The sequence below is a fragment of the Zootoca vivipara genome, chromosome 12, assembly GCF_965207765.1.
Source record: "Zootoca vivipara chromosome 12, rZooViv2.hap1.1, whole genome shotgun sequence".
Taxonomy (NCBI): domain Eukaryota; kingdom Metazoa; phylum Chordata; class Lepidosauria; order Squamata; family Lacertidae; genus Zootoca; species Zootoca vivipara.
Window position 1 is genome coordinate 13,983,620 of NC_142595.1, and position 18,591 is coordinate 14,002,210.

Here is an 18,591-nt window from a genome sequence, read left to right on the forward strand (position 1 = left end):
TCTTCGCAGGGCACTTGAGAAGAGCAGCTCACTGGGATTTTCTCGTCTACTTCGTAGAGGTTTATCCCACAACTACGAGTGGCGTGGCATTTTGCCCAGAGCAAAATATTTTGAGGGGTGTTTGTGTGTGGGGGGGGGGGGTTGTACACTTGATGCCAGAAACTTCTTCCTCCTCCTTTGTGGGCACGTCTGAATGTTGTGAATGTGCGAGCAAGAAAGAGGGAGGCAGAGCTGTTTTGAAGGGGATGGAGGACGCCAACAGCCGGTGCAGTTTCATGTTAAAAATTAAGCGCATGGAAAATGCCCAAACGGGCAAGAGCAATTCATAAGAGCAAAAACTGTGGGTGTTGCGTGTCAAATGGGCACACAATATGGACCTGCCTTATAAATTCACCGGGGGAGTTTTCTGTACAACTACACTGGCTTGGCAGGTTAAAGTGGTACAATTCTGGACAGCTCACACTGCAGGAGAGAGAGGATGTTTTCTGAATGCTTCCTGGCTTTAAACAGCAACACCCTGGGAGTAGTAAACAAGCGTATCAGAGAGAGAATTAGGCTGCACATTTCTTTCTAGAAGCCTGCTGTTGTTTTTTACATGCCAGCGGAAAGATTTAAACGAGGGAGAAAAATCAAAAATATGGCATTGCCCTCACCTGAATTTTTAAGTTGTCCAGTGCAGAATCTTACCATCTCAGCCAACTTCTTCTTTCTACCTAACACACAGAATGGGCCCTGAATTATAATATCTGTGGACACACACACCGCTCACAGCCCACACAGAGACATGAGGGCATGTTGTGGCTTCTTAGACCATGTTAGGTCAATCCATGCTTGTGATCTGACATCCAATGCCTTGCTCCGTGTCTTCCTTTTCCAGGAGCCGCCCTTCAGCTGTGGGACCTACTCCCTGAGTGAGCCTGCCTAGCCCGATCTCTGCTTGCTTCCTGGCAAACTTGGCCTTCTAAGGAGGGGTGCTTCGATTTGAAAGCTGGTTGGAGGTTTTATCCAAATGCTGCCAGCCGATGCATTAATTTTGGGGAGGCCACTTCACTCTTAATTGATTTTGCACCAGTTATTATCAAATAATTGTTTCGCTGTATCTGTTGCTAGCTGCCTTGCACATCAAAATTGCTAGGAAAGATAAGGCATCGAACCCTTTAAATAAATAAAAATACTGACACTAAGGGTGGGTGTTACAGTGTTCATACTGTAATATAAGGGTCGATTCATTACATACGAAATGTCCCTTGGTGGATGGGGTTCTGCTCACGATCTGAGCTTTGTTTATTGCCAAATCTAGGAGTCTTGGTAGACCACAAACTTGACATGAGTCAGCAGTGTGATGCAGCAGCTAAAAAAGCCAATGCAATTCTGGGCTGCATCAATAGGAGTATAGCTTCTAGATCAAGGAAAATAATAGTACCACTGTATTCTGCTCTGGTCAGACATCACCTGGAGTACTGTGTCCAGTTCTGGGCACCACAGTTCAAGAAGGATACTGACAAGCTGGAACGTGTACAGAAGAGGGCAACAAAAATGGTCAAAGGCCTGGATACGATGCCTTATGAGGAACGGCTTAGGAAGCTGGGTATGTTTAGCCTGGAGAAGAGAAGGTTAAGGGGTGATATGATAGCCATGTTCAAATATATCAAAGGATGTCATATAGAGGAGGGAGAAAGGTTGTTTTCTGCTGCTCCAGAGAAGCGGACACGGAGCAATGGATTCAAACTACAAGAAAGAAGATTCCACCTAAACATTAGGAAGAACTTCCTGACAGTAAGAGCTGTTCGGCAGTGGAATTTGCTACCAAGGAGTGTGGTGGAGTCTCCTTCTTTGGAGGTCTTTAAGCAGAGGCTTGACAGGCATATGTCAGGAATGCTTTGATGGTGTTTCCTGCTCGGCAGGGGGTTGGACTGGATGGCCCTTGTGGTCTCTTCCAACTCTACGATTCTATGATTCTAAATCAATCAAGATTGATTGATATTGATTGATTGATTGATTGCCATATCTGAGGACTGACTGCTCATCACCAGTAGCAGTCATATGTGTGCATCAAGAGCGACTCCCTTCCCTTAAGTTTTCGGCTTGGCTCGCTTGAAAGAGCGATCTGTAGCTGTTTGCTCCACAAGCACCTTGCCATAGCACATCGCTTTTGCTCTCTGCGTGTAACATGACTTGGATGGAACAGCTAGATCCAGTGCGTGTCTGTAGATAAACAGATGGTTTTACCTCACAAGCAGGTGGGTGCAGCTACAAGACCTTCCGGAGTTCCTACAGCACTCATGGATCATAGAGTGATTAACCCAAAGTCACCAAGTGCGTTTTGTGACAGAGAGCGGGGATTTCAAATTTGATATCCCACAAGCAGCGGTTTACCACTCCAAAGGCATTAGAGAGCATGCAGTTATGCAGCCCCCTTTAAAAAGAAGAAGTAACTTCATAATTTTAAAATCATAATATAATTGAATGCAAGTGACATGCTGAAATGAACCCGGAATACTTCTTTTTATTTAGCTACTGTATTGCATCAAACAATAAGGAGATTAAACTGCGGTAAGTAGGTACATTTCTGATTTCCTTCTTCCTTTCTTTAATTAGAGGAATAAAGGAAGCTGCCTTTAACTGAGAGGGACCATATTGGCCTGCCTGGTACAGCACTGTCTACAGCCGGGATCGCCAATCTTTTTGGACCAGTGGGTACATTGGAATTGTCTTGCAAGCCGGTCACAAAATGGCTGCCGTGGGGGGGCGTGGCATAACACAAAATGGCTCACCCATAGAGAGAAGCTCTTTACACCTCTCCTCCATTCAGAAAAGATGGGAAGCTGGGTACCCAACCCTGACCTCCAATGAAATTTGGACATGTTTAGATGTGGGGTGTTCAATGCAAGAGAAGCTGAGCCAATGCAAACAGGAACTGAGCAGGAATTTGTTTATGAAGTATCCCATTTGAGGGAATGACCGCTCCCCACATCAAAAAGACTTTTGCGTGGTCGCGTGCAGCCCCCTGGATCCCAGTGCGGCTCCTATTAGTTCAGGACTGGCTTCACCCTCCTCAGGCAGGATACCTGGGGTCTCCGCCTACCTCAGTCAGTCGCCCAATCCTGCGTGGGGAGGCGTTGCCAGGGGACTGGCCAGGTAAGGGGAGGGACCGCCCTGCCCACACAACAGAAGGTGTAGCTTACCTGGGAAGTGTCAGTCGGCTCCAAAGCTTCTCCTACCCTCCACTCCCTCAATTAAGCCTTCTTTTGCAGGTTAACCTCTTCTCCACAGGTACGCAGGTGCTGCTACGTCAAGGTTGCTGTTGAAGGGCCGGAAAGGTATTTTCCTGCATTGGCAGGTTTCGCCTTTCCCGTAGCAAAATGTCACAACTTTGGTGGTTTCAGGCCTTGGGCGGAATCCTTTAGTCTATTTTCCCTAAATGGGGGGGGGGGGTTTGAAGCAGTGACCCACACACCCCTTGATGGCGGTGATACCAGGGGTCCCCGTTAAAAGGGGTCTTAAGGGGAGGCATTGGCCATATGCCGAGAGGTTGTCATTGTCCAGCGGCGCGAACGGGGGGCAGGCTCTCTGCTTAAACATACCGATATGTTCTCCAGAGCCAGCCCAATCCCCACACATTCTGGATAACCCTGAGGTCTATGCCCAATGCCTGAGCCAAGGTCTCCCTACATCTGAATCTTAATAAAGTTGTGGCCAATTTTAATCCCATAGCAAGTTGTCGTGAGTCATTATTCTGCTCGGGGGTCGCCTGAAGTTTGGGGGACTCCGCCTGTCCACGCAATATTCACAGTGCCATAGGAGGTACTTTTGAGCACTCTGGTGCTCATAGGTAATAATAATAACAACAACAACAACAACAACAACAACAACAATAATAATAATAATAATAATAATTTATTATTTATACCCCGCCCATCTGGCCGGGTCTCCCCAGCCACTCTGGGCGGCTTCCAACAGAAGAATAAAACACAATAATCTATTAAACATTAAAAGCCTCCCTGAACAGGGCTGCCTTCAGATGTCTTCTAAAAGTCTGGTAGTTGTTTTCCTTTTTGACATCTGTTGGGAGGGTGTTCCACAGGGCAGGCGCCACCACCGAGAAGGCCCTCTGCCTAGTTCCCTGCAACTTGGCTTCTCACAATGAGGGAACCGCCAGAAGGCCCTCGGTGCTGGACCTCAGTGTCCAGGCAGAATGATGGAGGTGGAGACGCTCCTTCAGGTATCACGTTGACAATTCCTCTTCTACAATGACCAGCAGCAGCTTGAATCCTTGTGATCCAAAACATGCCACAGCCCATTTCGATGCATGTGTATCAGTTAAGAGGGGATTGTACCCTACTACACCGAGGGTTGCCAACCCGGCGCCCATGGTGGTGGTTTTCACTGCCGCTGCAGACTCTTCCCCACCCCTTTTTAAAGCAAGTCTCTAGCTCTCCTAGAGAGACAGTTATAGGGCAAAAGGCACAGGTACCTCCCAAGTGATTTCTGTGGAATGGGAGTGGCGTTGGGACCACTTTGCAAAAAACAACAACACCCAAAACATGTGGACCATGAAAAGACCCAGCAGGAATATTTATTTTTCTTCTGTTCAGGACACCACAGGTCCGGTTTGAACGTCCGACGAGCGAACCCCATGCCAATGCCTCCAGGGGCGCATACCCTGCAAGCAAATTTTACCTCACCCGTCCTGTTGCAGCCTTGCGGGGGGGGGGTAAGAAGGGTCATGTTTTCCATAAAGCTGACTAGCTCTCAACTCGTGGGCTCCTTTGGGAGGGAAGGCACTATATATATCATATCTCTCTTATATTTGAAAGGGATCAAAATTCTGTGCTTGAGAAAAGTTGAATGATATGGCCTGCGGTATTAATTCTGTAGCTTAAGAAAACTCAAAAAATATATATGCCGTGTTTCTCCGAAAATAAGACACCGTCTTATATTTATTTTTCCTATTAAAAACCCCCACTAAGGCTTATTTTCAGGGGATGATGTCTTATTTTTTCCTCCTCCTCCTGCCGCAGCCGGCATTGCTGCTGCGCCTATCACTATGTCTTATTTTCGGGGTATGGCTTATCTTCCTTGAATGCTTAAAATTCCTGCTATGGCTTATTTTAAATAGGGGAAACAGGGTATATATATATATATATATACTGTATATATAGGCTCTATGTTGTTTCTTTCCTGCAGAAAGTTCTCCCCTGCTCCCGCCCTAACGCTAGGAAAAAAGCCAGAGTGAAAATGGCCGGTGGATTTTGCCACAGGGCGCATGACGCGTCCGAGGTGTTTGCCCGTACTTGTCCCGCATTCTGCAGCATAATCAGCCGGCTGGCCTTGCAAAAGGTGAAAGCCATCTCCGAAGCAGCTGCCTTGACTTCCACGAAATCTACCCTGGGGCAGAGAGTTTTATGCTGGTTTTGGAAGTCAGGTGAACAATTAGAGCGCAGGCAAAGGAATGGTCGGTTGTGTCTAGGAGAGTCAGCAGAAAACAAAACTCCTGATCTGAAAAGCCAGACAGGAAGAGGTAAGGGCACAGCCGGAGGCTGTACTGTGCCAGCTTGTCACATTCAGGAGATCAGGATGACAGGGCACAAAATCTGACTCTTAAAAACTCAAAAGAGGCGGCTGACAGGAGGGCATTGTGCCGATTGGCCCCTGAAACCACCACAAAGGAGTTTTGCAACTTAATTTTAAATTTATTTTCTGTTATTGGTTTTTTAAAAAAAAAGAAAGCAAAGAGGAGATATTTAAATCAATCAATAGAAAATACAGCATGAACAGGACATGAGCACATCGGAAGAAGAGCCCATCATCTTCTCAGAGTGGCCAACTGAGTTATCTCCAGGAAATTCGGGGGAATGAAAGCAATAAGAGCCCTCCCTGCTGTTGTTCCCCCAACCTCTGGGCAGCCGATATTCAGAGGAAGGCTAAAGTGTAAACCTAGCTATCATATCTCTCTTATATTTGAAAGGGATCAAAATTCTGTGCTGGAGAAAAGTTGAATGATATGGCCTGCGGTATTAATTCTGCAGCTCAAGAAAAATTACTGGGGTTCTCTCTTTTTTGCATATTTTCTTGGTAATTTAAGCTGCTTTGCATACTTTGCTTTCTGTTTCTGCTAATCATGCTAATCCGCTAATCACGGGGAAAGCGAAGGAGCTTCGCAGGCCGCTGCAGTGACGTGGCTGGCAGACGGATGAGGCACCATCCACTCTCATGGAAGAATCCCATTCATTTCAATAAACCTTCTATTATTATTATTTTTTCTTTCTAGCAGAATAATTTCCCACTGAGATGGTGACAGGGATGTTGTTTGGATTTTGCGCCTCAGACGTTGAAATAAAATGGTCCAGTCTTGGTTTAAAGAAGGAGAATTTGGAGTGGGTTACTTCTGAGGAAGAATTTGAGCAGCCATATTGAAGCATAGCTGCCAAGTCTCCCGTATTCCCTGAGAAACCCCCGTTTTTCCAGCTGTTCCCAGCAAAAGAAATTGGATTTTTTGGTTATCCCCCGGTTTATTCTGGCGCGGTGGCCATTTTGGAACTGGGCGGAGCATGCTCAGAAGCGACTTTTGATGCTGCTTTGCCCAGTTCCAAAATGGCTGCAGCACGACTTCTGGTGCGGCAGCCATTTTGGAACAGGGCAGAGCAGCATCAAAAGTCGCTTCTGAGCATGCTCCGCCCAGTTCCAAAATGGCGGCAGCACTACTTCCGGTCTGCTACTTCCGGTCCAGTCCCTTGTTTCTCAGACCGGAACTTGGCAGCTATGTATTGAAGAGTGGATGTAATGCGGCGGTTAACATTGAAGAATCAGGAAGCTCGTTTTTTCCCCTCATCCCTGTCATAAAACTCACTTGGTGGCCTTAGAGCAGGAGTAGAAACTATCAAATGTTGTTTGACTCTTTTCAGCCACAGCAGGGATGATGGGAATTGTGGCTCAGAGGAAATAGCTCCATTGGTTAGAGCATGGTGCTAAAAAACGCCAAGTTTGCAGGTTCGATCCCCGTATGGGGCAGCTGCATATTCCTGCATCGCAGGGGGCTGGACTAGATGATCCTCAGGGTCCCTTCCATCTCTGCAGTTCTATGGTTCTAGGATGCAAGTTCCCTATCCCTGCCTCAGACAAACCGCTTTGCCTCAGACTACCTGTAATAAATACGAGGGCAATATTACCGAGGTGCCGTTCAGTGTTGTAAGAGTTGCAAGATAAGGAACGTGTAGTGCTCTGAAAACTAAAGAATTGTATATACAGGCAAACCTTGGTTGTCTAATGGCTCTGTTTTCGAACGTTTCAGCTCCCCATCGCCAAAAACCTGGAAGTAAATGCTCCGGTTTTCTAACGTTTTTCGGAAGCTCAACGTCCGACGAGGCTTCCGTTTGAGTACAAGGATTACGTTCGACAACAGGTTTGACTGTATAAGAGGCAGTGACTCTGTGGCCCTCCAGATATCGCTCAGCTTCGGATCCCGTATTCCCTGACTATGTTGTATGGGGTTAAGGGGGTTGGACTTCAATATCTGGAAGGCCACACAGAAAACCTTTTAATTGTAGCATCCCTTTTCGGGGACAACCTTTCGCTAAATATCCATGAGGCACCTTCACTGATTTGGGTGCCAGGTTCATTCCCGCCGCCCCCCCTTGCAGTGAAATGGCTTTGTCCTTTAAGGAATTTGGCTCAGTTTTAATGCCGCTTGATGATGATGATGATGATGATGATGATTAAAATGTATTCGTCCAAAGATCTCAGGGCAGTTCACAAGATAAAAAGACAGGACCAAAGCACAACATAAATACAGTGGTACCTTGGTCCTCAAACACCTTGGTATTCAAACTCCTTGGTTCTCAAACGCCAAAAACCCGGAAGTAAGTGTTCCGGTTTTTGAACGTTTTCCAGAAGCCGAACGTCCAGTACGGCTGTCTGCTATTGTTTCCGGGGTGTCTGCACCAATCAGAAACTGCGCCTTGGTTTTCGAACATTTCGGAAGTCAAACAGACTTTGGCGCTTTTGTTTTTGCTATTTATTTTGCGTTTTTGTTTTTGTGACTGTGGAACCCAGTGCAGCTATTGATTGATTGATTGTGTGATTGCGGAAATGGAAAAAAACACCCCCAACCAAACAATGACTATCATCAGTGCAGGTAAGGGGAAAAAATAATTTTAATTTTTATCATCTACAATACTGTCTTCTTTATTTCATAGTACAGTACATTGATTATTGCTTTCATTTTATGGATCAATGGTCTCGTTAGATAGTAAAATTCATGTTAAATTGCTGCTTGAGGGGTTGTTTTTAAAAGTCTGGGATTAATTCATTTTGCATTTCTTTCTATGGAAAGCGTGCCTTGGTTTTGGAACGCTGTGGTTTTGGAACGGACTTCCGGAACGGATTAAGTTGGAGAACCAAGGTACCACTGTAGTTAAAGCAAAACAATAAACCCCCTCCCCTTCCACAACACATTTAAAAGGGCATCAGATGTCAATCAGCCAAAGGCTTGGTTGAAGGGGAACGTTTTTTTCCTGGTGCCTAAAGGTGTCTAATGAAAGCAACAGGCAAAAAAACTCCCTGCAGAGAGCATTCCACAAAAGGGAAGCCACTGCAGAGAAGTCCCTGTTCTCAGGTTGCCACCCTCTGGACCTCTCATGGGGGAGGCACACAAAGAAGGGTCTCAGGTGATGAGGGAGAGGTTTATATGGGGTTTATATGGGGAGAGGCGCTCACTGGAAGGACAGATTGTGAAGCTGAGGCTCCAATACTTTGGCCACCTCATGAGAAGAGAAGAATCCTTGGAAAAGACCCTGATGCTGGGAAAGATTGAGGGCACTAGGAGAAGGGGACGACAGAGGACGAGATGGTTGGACAGTGTTCTCGAAGCTACGAACATGAGTTTGACTAAACTGTGGGAGGCAGTGCAAGACAGGAGTGCCTGGCGTGCTCTGGTCCATGGGGTCACGAAGAGTCGGACACAACTAAACGACTAAACAACAACAACAACATGGGGAGAGGCAGTCCTTGAGGTATCATGGTCCTGCGTCCCGAGATTGACTTGGAAAACGAACTGATCTGCTTCCTTAAAAACCACAACAAATCTATTCATTTCCAGGTGTGTCTATGGAGAACATGTGGGAGTTCACTTGTCTGTAGCTGAACTGATGCTCATCACTGGTTACCCTTCCGGTGCCCCCTTGATTCAGCAGGTAGGAGCCCATCAGGTGCAGAGGACCACATCTTCTCCATGCCCGGCCTGCACACAGGGAGGGAGGACTCAAGGAGGTCTGCACACACCATGACCCGCAGAAAAGACCAGAGCAATCCCAGTTGTTTCTCCTGTGGGATTGCCAACCTCTTTGCTCCAGACGGGATCTGGCATCTTGGCAAGCCACATGGCAGATCATGTTTAAGGGACAGGTGAAGGCATGAGAAACACCCTGCCTGTTGCTCTGCAGTTTTTATTTTTATTATTATTATTATTATTATTATTATTATTATTATTATTATTATTATTTTAAAACAACTTTATTAAACATAATTAGCTGAAAACAAAACATATAACATATACCATAATGTACAAATTTGTTTTCCATTCATATCGTCCCATTACAATGATCTTTGAAGTAGTGCTAAAGACAAAAGAAGATAAAAGAAAAGAAAGGGTGAAAGAAAGACGAAGAAAAGAAAAAAAGGGGGGGAAAGCAGAAAAGAAGACATTATGAGATAAAAGACTTCCGCCGCTTTTCACACAGCATTCGTATATTCTAATCGAAAGACGTTCTGTCGTTCTCAAACTATTCGTCTTCATTTAGCTCTTTTACATTGTTAACCTTCATTTATTATCCTTCATACAATTCCTGCAAGGTTAGTCTAAACATAGCCAAATTTTTGTTCCCAGACCTCGTTTTCCCAAGTATTCATTAAGGTAAACAAGTTATGCGAATATTTGGAATTAGCAAAATGGAAGGATTTGATTCGACAGAAATCGAAAGAAAAAAATATATAAACAGTGGAAATACCTTAATGAATGCTCTGCAGTCTTGTCATGCAAGGGATGTGGGCGGTGCTGTGGTCTAAACCACTGAGCCTCTTGGGCTTGCTGATCAGAAGGTCGGCGGTTGGAATCCCCGTGACGGAGTGAGCTCCCGTTGCTCTGTCCCAGCTCCTGCCAACCTAGCAGTTCGAAAGCACACCAGTGCAAGTAGATAAATAGGTACCACTGCAGCAGGAAGGTAAACAGCGTTTCTGTGTGCTAGGGCTTCTGTCACGGTGTCCTGTTGCGCCAGAAGCGGTTTAGCCATGCTGGCCACATGACCCGGAAAGCTGTCTGCGGACAAACACCGGCTCTCACGGCCTGAAAGCGAGATGAGTGCCAGAGTTGCCTTTGACTGGACTTAACCGTCCAGGGGTCCTTTACCTTTTTTTTCTTTTTTCTTTACTTGTTATGTAACTGTCAAAGGCAGAGGATCCCTCCGCCGGCAAACGTACAGCAACCCTGTTCATGTTTCTTTCCTTTCAGATCCTACTAGATCTCTAAGGCTGCTCAATAAAAAGCTTTTGGCATAACACAGGTGTTCGTTTTATTGCTTCCAGAGGCTGGAAGATAGGAAGCAGCCTCCCCATCAGTTCATTGCCACTTCAACTGGACTTGAGCGGGGCGGGGGGCAGAGAAGAATCAGGGTAAGTGAGCCCTATACTATCTGCCCACTCAGAGGCAACAGAGATCTCAGAGAATATGAATGGAATAGAAATCACTGTTATGGTATACAAGACAGTTGGCACCAAGGATGAAGGGTTTTGTAAGGGGGGAAAGTACAGAGAACCTCCCCCTTGCATCAGAAGTAGCTCCTCCCCAAGCAGTGATGGAAGCGAGGGCTCTGAGGAGGCCAGTCAGGAAGTGGAGAGAGAGGGCCAGGGCTCCAGCAGCATGGGAGAGCCCCGGCTACACAGGAGGGAGGAAAGAGAGGGGGAGACGGGGGGGGGAAGGAAAGCATGGAGCGTAGACCCTTTCCTCCGGTTCCGGAATTACGCAGGAGAAAGAAAGGGAGGAGATTCACTGTCCCAAGACTCCTATGTTGGAGAAGATCACGTGGGGGGGGCAGTGCCGGATTCTGCATCGGAATGAGCAGACATGTTTTACACACCTGTCTCACTGTAAATAGACTGCACTAATAAAAACTGTTTAAAGACAAGCATGCGGAGCGTCGTTACTCTGGAGTAGTCGCAAGAACCCCTGACAGGTTTGTTAATTTTTTCGGCTTTCAAATCCCCCCCCCCAAAAAATGAGGGGCGATAAAAAGTTGTAACATGAGTTGGGAATTCAAAATATATTTTGGTTAAATTAATTATAATCTAGTTTTGCTTGGTAAGTAAAATGTGTGTAAGATTGCGGAGAGATCATTAAAATGATTGCTAAGCACTTGCAATTATTATTATTATTATTATTATTATTATTATTATTATTATTATTATTATTAGACAGTTTCAGAAGGAAACCAATTTATTTGGTTTTCCGAAAGCAGTTTATGTGCTTCTTCATCACTCGTAGACACACCAAACTAAACGTCCAATCACAAAAATAATAGTAGATTTTAATTCCTCACACACGGAACATATTTTTAAGAACCCGCATGGAAGAAATTTGACAAAAATTAAGTTTTGCCCCCTTAAATTGATGCATCCTAAGACAACAAGGCCTGCTGGGCCAAGATTCACCAGTGCTGGTTCCAGGGAGAGGAGAAGATAAATGGCCCATGCCATGGATGTCAGGATACTCTCTCTGTGTGTGTACTGGGACCTTCCCAGCCTTGTCTAGTGCATTTGAACCGGGAACCTTCTGCACGAGTAACCTGAGTTGTTTCACATGACTACGCACACATTGGCACTTGTCCATCTCAGGAGACAATGGAAGAGCCGGACCATTGGAGAGTTACAGCGCCTGCAGTGGCTGTATAGAGACTGAGATGGGGGAGACATGTTTTGTTGCAGCTGGGGCAGGTGAAGGCGTCCGGTTGTGGTGATGCGGATGTGCCGTGGCGTTTCTTCTCTCCGCACCCCTCTCAGCAGTCATGACTAAGGTGGCTTATATAACCAACGTAGTCCTGGCTTGTACACCTAATACCTGGAGGATGACAAATGCTCCATCATTGTCTGTCTCCTGCAGTGGCTGGGTGCGCTGGGAGCTCTCATGAGGCATAGGCAGTGTGGGATTGAGTCTGGGCAACGTGATAGGGTGGTTGCTTACCAGACGTGTAAATTCGTAGAGGCGACAGCCGGTCCCTCTTTGCAGGGAACTTGTTGCTCTGTGAAGGAAATCTTCTTCTTCTTTGGCGATCCCTCGCAGCCGAGTAAGATTGACTTCCATAAACACAGTTTTAACAAAATAAAAAAATTCCTTCAGTAGCACCTTAAAGACCAACTAAGTTTTTATTTTGGTATGAGCTTTCGTGTGCATGCACACTTCGTCAGATACACGAAAGCTCATACCAAAATAAAAACTTAGTTGGTCTTTAAGGTGCTACTGAAGGAATTTTTTTATTTTGCTTCGACTCAGACCAACACGGCTACCTACCTGTAAACAGTTTTAACAGCGAGTCTGTAAGTGACTGTGGAGGCCAGTTCTGGATCCACAGTGGGGACATTGGTTTCTAGGCAGGGGGTTTGCCAAACATGCCTTCCTCTTAGTACGTTTCTCCCTTTCGTCCTGAGTTCGAGCGTCTTCAAAGCCTTTGGTAAAGGCTATTCTCCAACTGGAGCGCTCACAGGCCAGTGTTTCCCAGTTGTCAGTGTTTATACTACATTTTAAAAGATTTGCCTTGAGAGAGTCTTTAAACCTCTTTTGTTTACCACTGGCATTACACTTTCCATTTTTAAGTTCGCAATAGAGTACCGTAGTTGCTTTGGAAGACGATAATCAGGCATCCACACAACATGACCAGGCCAACGAAGTTGACGTTGAAGAATCATGGCTTTGGCAACTGGCGATCTTTGCTTCTTCCAGTACACTGGTATTAGTTTGCCTGTCTTCCCAAGCGATGTGTAATTTTTTTGAGGCAACAGTCAGTCCCTGTTTGCAGGGAACTTGTTGCTCTGTGAAGGGAATAGGGTTCGCCTAACAACTCTCAGCACCATTAACAAACTACAGCAGGCATCCCCAAACTTCGGCCCTCCAGATGTTTTGGACTACAATTCCCATCTTGCCTGACCACCGGTCCTGTTAGCTAGGGATCATGGGAGTTGTAGGCCAAAACATCTGGAGGGCCGCAGTTTGGGGGTGCCTGAACTACAGTTCCCAGGCTTCTTTGAGGGAAGCCATGGCTGTTTAAAGCAGGATGATACTGCTTTAAATGTATAGTGAAGATGGGACTTGAGACAGGGATCCAAAACAGGATGCTGACCTCTTACATATGCAACAGTCGCTCATGAAGTGGAGAGCACAATGGTTGTGTTTGATGGAAAGATGTCATGAGAGGGCAATGAGTGGACTGGCTCTGTCTGTGTCGTTCCTCATGGGGATGGTGTCCAGTTCTTTCAGGCTGCCCCCAAAGTGTTTCTGTCATAGATCGGGATGTACTGGCAGATTTCTGAGTGATCTGCAGTTGAACTGCTAATGGCTTCCCCCACTTACGTTAGGCTACTGAAGAAGGCTAACATGAAAGCTCAGTTCTGTGTGGTGTAGTGGTTAAGAGCGGTAGACTCGTAATCTGGGGAATCGGGTTCGCGTCTCCGCTCCTCCACATGCAGCTGCTGGGTGACCTTGGGCTAGTCACACTTCTTTGAAGTCTCTCAGCCCCACCCACCTCACAGAGTGTTTGTTGTGGGGGAGGAAGGGAAAGGAGATTGTGATCCGCTTTGAGACTCCTTCGGGTAGTGATAAAGCGGGATATCAAATCCAAACTCCTCCTCCTCCTCCTCCTCCTCCTCCTCCTCCTCCTCCTCCTCCTCCCCTTCTTCTTCTTCTTCTTCTTCTTCTTCTTCTTCTTCTTCTTCTTCTTCTTCTTCTTCTTCTTCTTCTTCTTCTTCTGTTTCGCTGCTGAGGACAAAATTCCTAAGATCAGAATATGCTCAGAGGCACCCTGTTTTTTCATTCTAAATGTAGGTCTTTTGCACCTTGCTGTGTTTGGTAGATCTTTAGAGTTCCAGGAAGAAAACCAAGTAGATTTAACATGAACCTGCTCTAGATCTAGGTACACAATCCATTGGGGGTGTTGTTTCGTTCCAGGGATCCAACCCCGCTGAAATGAACAGGAGCTGCACAAACAGCACTGCAATTAAGTCTGTGCCAAGGCGATTCTATAACATGAACATGTTTATGCAAATTAAACAGATGTAGATATGGCTGCTTGTATAATTGATTCTGCCTCTGTTAGTCATGCAGAGAGGAGGCATGGAATTAAGCCCATTTCACACGGACTGCAGAAATCCTGCTTAGTTTCCCAATCTTTCCAAACTGCTTTGCTTACTTGAGGACTAGAAACTAGCTCTTCTAAAAGGGATGGCAGGGATTACATAAACTGAGATTGTCCGCATGCTGAATTCTGTGCTCCATTATTTTCCTCAGGTATAGCAGGGGGGAACACAAAGCCCTGAGTTAAAATGTATTGTGTGTTGGAAAGCATAATATTATTGTAAAATTGCCTTGATTTTTTAATTTTTTTGTATGGTGCAGAAATAGTCCAGCTTTCACCAACCTAGTATATCTAGCTGAGCTCGCCAAGGCTGATGGGAGTTGTCGTTCGAAACATCTGGAGGGCCACAGCTTGGTGAAGACGGACATAGACTTTTGTCCCATTTGTCAGCTTCTAGAAAGGTCTACATTTCCACCAGCGGGGAATGGAGTCTTGGGGTCCTGAGATAGTATAATGTGCCACACCACTTCAGAGTGCAAATGAGGGCAAATCTCATTTTTCAATGCTCCCCTATGGCAGTGTTTCCCAACCAGTGTGCCTCCAAAGCCCTAAACCAGGCACCCCCAAACTCGGCCCTCCAGATGTTTTGGGACTACAACTCCCATCATCCCTGACCACTGGTCCTGTTAGCTGGGGATGGTGGGAGTTGTAGTCCCAAAACATCTGGAGGGCCAAGTTTGGGGGTGCCTGCCCTAAATGGCCTCTGCTCAGTGTGCCTGAAGGAGCATCTCCACCCCCGTTGTTCAGCCCGGACACTGAGGTCCAGCTCCGAGGGCCTTCTGGCGGTTCCCTCACTGAGAGAAGTGAGGTTACAGGGAACCAGGCAGAGGGCCTTCTTGGTGGTGGCGCCCACCCTGTGGAACGCCCTCCCATCAGATGTCAAGGAAAGAAATAACTATCTGACTTTTAGAAGACATCTGAAGGCAGCCCTGTTTGGGGAAGTTTTTAATATTTGAAGTTTCATTCTGTTTTTAGTGTTCTGTTGGGAGGCGCTCAGAGTGGCTGGGGAGGCCCAACCAGATGGGCGGGTTATAAATTATTATTATTATAAATTATTATTATAAATTATTACCTCCCGGGCTGTAAATGCAGATCTGACCTACATTGCTGTCACACAAGTCCCAATGCCTAGCCACTTCTCCTCCACCTTACGATTGGAGACAACACCTGCCTTCTTGTGCTGAAATTCCCCCATCACCGAAAGATAGGGTTGCCAGACTCAATAGAGGACAGGACGTCTGTGCCTTTAATTGCCCTGCTCTCTTTTGAGTCTGGAAACCTTAAAGAGAAACCAGCAGACCCTTTGTGCTTGGGCTCATCCACATTTCCCACTGTCCCACTATTCCTTCATTTGTCCCCATATTTCTAGGCACGACTCCCAAAGAGCCTTTCTCTTGTCTCACCACTCTCCCCAGGAAAGCTCGGTTTCCCACTGAATCGGAACTTCAACCTGCAGAAAACACGGCGGACGCTTGTTTTCCGATTCAGCAGCAAACAGCAGGTTTCCCCGAGAAAAGCGGCGGGACAAAGGAAGAACCTCCCCTGGAAATCACGGGGCAAACGGGAATGTGGGCGAGCCTCAGCTTCATTTCAAGGGACATAAAAGCAGGACACAAAAAGGAGGAGGATCTGGTGCAGCTGCCATGAGCATTTCTCGGTGGAATGGTGGCTCTGAACACTTCTGCAACTAACTTTCTTCTTATCTCCAAATGCATCAAATATTTGTTAATAAAATAATCCCGGCGGAACAAGTCCCCACCCAACATTGCACAAATGAAAATAGGGCTGCTCTTGAATATGCGGTTACACCCCTGTTATTCCCCCAAGGAGCATCTCTGACTTGTCCTCTCTTTCCCACCTTCAGACTAGCTGCTCAAGGTTCTTCTTCAGCAGCTAGTCAGTGAATTTACAACATACCCCTAGATTTTCCAAAGTGTTCAGTGGGGCTCGTTGCCTAGCAAATGTGTGTTAGGATTGTAGCTTGATTTACTCAGGCCTACATGGGCTGCTGAAGCAGGAGCATTGGTAGGTTGTATAATAATAATAATAATAATAATAATAATAATAATAATAATAATATTCATACCCCGTCCATCTGGCTGGGTTTCCCCAGCCACTCTGGGCAGCTTCCAACCGAATATTAAAAACAGTACAGCACCAAACATTAAAAACTTCCCTAAACAGGGCCGCCCTCAGTTGTCTTCTAAAAGCAAAATAATTGCTTATTGCCTTGACATCTGCTGGGAGGGCGTTCCACAGGGCGGGTGCCACCACCGAGAAGGCCCTCTGCCTGGTTCCCTGTAACCTCACTTCTCGCAATGAGGGAACCACCAGAAGGCCCTCGGTGCTGGATCTCAGTGTCCGGGCTGAATGATGGGGGTGGAGACGCTCCTTCAGGTATACAGGACTGAGGCCGTTTACACAGGACACGCTCAGCCTTTAAAGCACACTTGAAACCAATTCTTTCCCTTAATGAATTATGGGTACTGTAGTTTACCCATCACAAAGTTACAGTTCCCAGAAAGCCATGGCAAACTACAGCGCCCAGAATTCTTTCTGGGAATGGATGTGCTTTGAAGGCACTTAAAAGGTATTGCATGTATGAAACGACAATTTTGTTTAACCAAAAAACATCAGGTGGGATGCTCAAGGCCCTTATGGAGTACAGTTGTACCTTGGAAGTCGTACAGCTTAGTTCCTGAACGTTTTGGCTCCTGAAAGCCGCAAAGTGACTGTTCCGGTTTGCGAACTGCTTTTGGAAGCCGATCATCTGATGGGGCTTCCGCAGCTTCTGATTGGCTGCAGGAGCTTCCTGAAGCCAATCAGAAGCCGCAGTTTGGTTTTCGAACGTTTTGGAAGTCAAACGGACTTCTGGAATAGATTCCATTTGACTTCCAAGGTACGACTGTAATTGAATCATAGAACTGTAGAGTTGGAAGAACCCTAGAAGAAGAAGAAGAAGAAGAAGAAGAAGAAGAAGAAGAAGAAGAAGAAGAAGAAGAAGAAGAAGAAGAAGAAGAAGAAGAAGAAGAGGAGTAGTAGTAGTAGTAGTAGTAGTTTGGATTTGATATCCCGCTTTATCACTACCCGAAGGAGTCTCAAAGTGGCTAACATTCTCCTTTCCCTTCCTCCCCCACAACAAACACTCTGTGAGGTGAGTGGGGCTGAGAGACTTCAAAGAAGTGTGACTAGCCCAAGGTCACCCAGCAGCTGCATGTGGAGGAGTGGAGACACGAACCCGGTTCCCCAGATTACGAGTCTACCGCTCTTAACCACTACACCACACTGGCTCATCTTTTCCAACCCCCTGCAATGCAGGAATCTCCGTGTGCAGTCTCCCATCCAATTTAAAACCATGCCAAACCTTGCTTAGCTTTGCAAATGTGCTTGCATTTTTATAGCTCAGAAGCATTTAAAATGTGCTCAGGCAGTTATTGGGGTGGGCGGTGGGTGGGAGAGAAAATAAAGGAAGAGAAGCCCTGCAGCAGATATTGGACCACGTGCCTCCATTTACCCGCACATATGCTAGAATATCTAGGCACATCTCCCAGGGGTTTAAAGTCAAAGACATGAGGAGAAACTTAGGTCCAGAACTCTGGAGCTTGTGTGAAATTTCCAAGAAGGCACCCAAACGTCTCCTCCGAAAGCAAAATAAAGTCAAACGACAGCAGCAATTTACTAGGCACAGACTCTGGGGGTGGGGGATAGTCCCTGGCAGATAAATGTCAACTGGAGGACCCTATAGCGAATTGGGGTTTCCTTGCACCCCAAATTGATGGCAGGGGGTAGAAGGAGGCTTGGAGTCTCCTTCTTTGGATTACAGGTAGGTAGCCGTGTTGGTCTGAGTCGAAACAAAATAAAAAAATTCCTTCAGTAGCACCTTAAAGACCAACTAAGTTTTTATTTTGGTATGAACTTTCGGGTATCTGACGAAGTGTGCATGCACACGAAAGCTCATACCAAAATAAAAACTTAGTTGGTCTTTAAGATGCCACTGAAGGAATTTTTTTTATTTTCCTTCTTTGGAGGTCTTTAAGCAGAGGCTTGACAGGCATATGTCAAGAATGCTTTGATGGTGTTTCCTGCTTGGCAGGGGGTTGGACTGGATGGCCCTTGGGGTCTCTTCCAGCTCTATGATTCTATGAAAACTGGTTGCTAAACACAGTATCTCTCCGAGTTCCTGGAAAGGGATTCCAAA